A 2,766-nucleotide genomic window follows, 5' to 3' on the forward strand; every position below is an offset into this window, starting at 1 on the left:
TTTGAGTTGAAGAGATTTCTCTGCCAAAAGGTGGCTCCTTTCCTGCTGCTCACTTCGTGTGTGTGTGTGTGTGTGTGTGTGTGTGTGTGTGTGTGTGTGGGAGGGGGGAGGTATTGTTTGGAATGATCTGTTACTGTATTACTCACGTTGTGTGCTTGTGAGGATCTGGGGTTTTTGTTAGTTTATCCTTAAATATGACAAACGTGACAGTAGCTCAATTTACGTTCCTCTAATTTAACTTTTTGTTTTCTAATCAGGTTGAAAAATACATTTTTGTCTTGTGAAATGACTTTTGTTATGTCTCTTTAAAGGTTCCCCTTTAAAAAAAACTCAGATTGATAGCTCCTAACTTTTCAAAATGGAGATCAAAGGAAAGGTTATGAACAATCATTATCTTACCTGCTGTGGATAGCTTTTTGAACAGCTGAGAGAGAGAGTTTAATTCTGAATGTAGTAACAAGCTCTGATGTGTGTCTGATGTCTAATCTCAAAAACGTTCATAGCAGTTTGCGTGAATGCGGTTTTGTGTTACACATTTATTGCTTTGGTTGTTTATGAGTACCAATAGCTACAGCAGCAGCTAGCTGTAGCAATTTTGATGTAGCATGAGGCACTTCCTGCTTTAATCCCATAATATTTCTACTGGAAGKGGGATGCACACTCAAACTGGCTGAAAAAAATCCAAAAATTTATATTTTTTTCCCGGTTTTAGACATCACTAATGAGAAATTCAACTGTTTTTTGGACCATGAATGCACAGCTCAATTGCAGTTCTAAATTTTTTTGTGTTTTTCACTAACTTTTTATCTCTACAACCCTGATATTTCTCCATCCTACAGCCTAAATCACAACTACATTGAATATGCAAATTTGTTAATGATGTCATTTAGTGACTTTTAGAAGAGCCATTAGCTACTCTTCTTACTGAGGAGTTGACAACAGTGTTTGTCATTTTATTTTTGAAAATGTTTTTATTTTAAGACAGCAGATAATCTTGAATGTGTGTGACTTTTAATGGTTTAGTTCATTGAAAGAAAATCGGTATTGRTCCACAAAACTAGAATCGGTGTATTTCTAAGAGAAACCCTGTAATTCTAAACTGAGCAGTGTGTAGCTTTAGTAGCTATAGTATTTGCATGAGCCATTTTTAAAACAATTGTTTAAAGACAGCAGTGATCCACTTTTGTCTTGAACTTGCTGTTGGCTCATCGGTCTTATAACTCGATTCCTCCAAAATGAGGTCATTTAACGAGTTATCTACAACAGGTAAGATATTAACTGTGTACAAACTAACTTTTCAAGTGTCTTTAATGCAAATATAGTGTTCAAAGCAGCTCACATGGTGCAGGAAACACTTCTTTTTGGCTATTTAAACAAAATAAACATTAAGCTTCATATTTAGACAGGTCTATTTGCTCTTCTGCTTTCGGGAAATGTAAAGTCCCATGAGCACTCACGTGTCGCCATCTTCATCCTGACGAACGGCTCGGTTGTAGTCCATCCCACTGAGCAGCAACCGGGCCTCCTCCAGCTTGCCAGCGTCCATCGTTGGACTGAAGATGGACGGACTGGGACCCAGGACGGGCCAAGATGATCCCATGCTGGTGTCCGGGAGGGCCACTGAGAAGTCCTGCACAAAGTAAGCCACTCAGTAACACCGTCCTGAACTCGGACAGGTGTATTGTCATGAAAGCTATGGGGTGCCCTTTTGTAAAGTTACACAGTGAAAAATTACCACCAATATTTTTGTTTTATTTAGGCTTTTATAAGAAAAAAAGAACAGATTTATTTTTCAAAGTCAGTTTTTCACCATATGATTCACACATTTATAAATTTCATAGTTTAGAAACCAAATATTTAACTTACAAATTGAATATTTAGTTAACAAGTTAAATATTTCACTTGTGACCTAAATATTTTTAGCTAAATGTTTAGCTTACAACTTAAATATTTAGCTAGCTACCTAAATATTTAGGTTGCAACTTAAATATTTTGCTGGCAAGTTAAATATTTAACTTAAATATTTAGCTAGCTACCTAAATATTTAGGTTGCAACTTAAATATTTAGGTTGCAACTTAAATATTTAGGTGGCTGTATAAATATTTAAGTTGCAACCTAAATATTTAACTTGTTAACTAAATATTTAATTTTTAAGTAAAATATTTAGTTTCTAGACTATGAAATTTATAAATGTATGAATCATATTGTGAAAAACTGACTTTGAAAAATAAATCTGTTATTTTTTTTTCTTATAAAAGGCTAAATAAAACAAAATATTGGTGGTAATTTTTCACTGTGTAACTTTACTAACGGCACCCCTTAGAAAGCGATTGTCCTACGTAGCTCTGGGGCATGGTGTCGTAAAGCGGCAGCTGCTGCTGGGTGCCGTATTCAGAGGTCATTGGGATGTTGTAGGCTGAGGCGTAGCTCGGTCCCAGAGCGCTGCTGTAGTAACTCTCAGAGGCTGAGGGCCAGTGCTCGAAGCTTACTGCCATGTCTGAGTAGCTTATTGCTGCACCTGGAACAGACAGAAATATCAATTTACAAAAAAAAAGGCATTTCTTTATCATCAAAACTGTTAAAACAATGGCTCACTGGGTTTTGAGACACAGAAGTTGCACATTTGTACAGCTTTGTTCCTGGAGTATGGGCTTAGTTCTTACCTGTGCAGGTAAACGGTTTGGGTGAGGAGAGCTCCTGACAGGGGGGCAGAAAAGAATCAAAACGTTGAAGACATTTATATGTTGAAGACATTTATATGTTGA

This window comes from Austrofundulus limnaeus, unplaced genomic scaffold (assembly GCF_001266775.1).
Source record: "Austrofundulus limnaeus strain Quisiro unplaced genomic scaffold, Austrofundulus_limnaeus-1.0 Scaffold52, whole genome shotgun sequence".
In the NCBI taxonomy this organism is placed as follows: domain Eukaryota; kingdom Metazoa; phylum Chordata; class Actinopteri; order Cyprinodontiformes; family Rivulidae; genus Austrofundulus; species Austrofundulus limnaeus.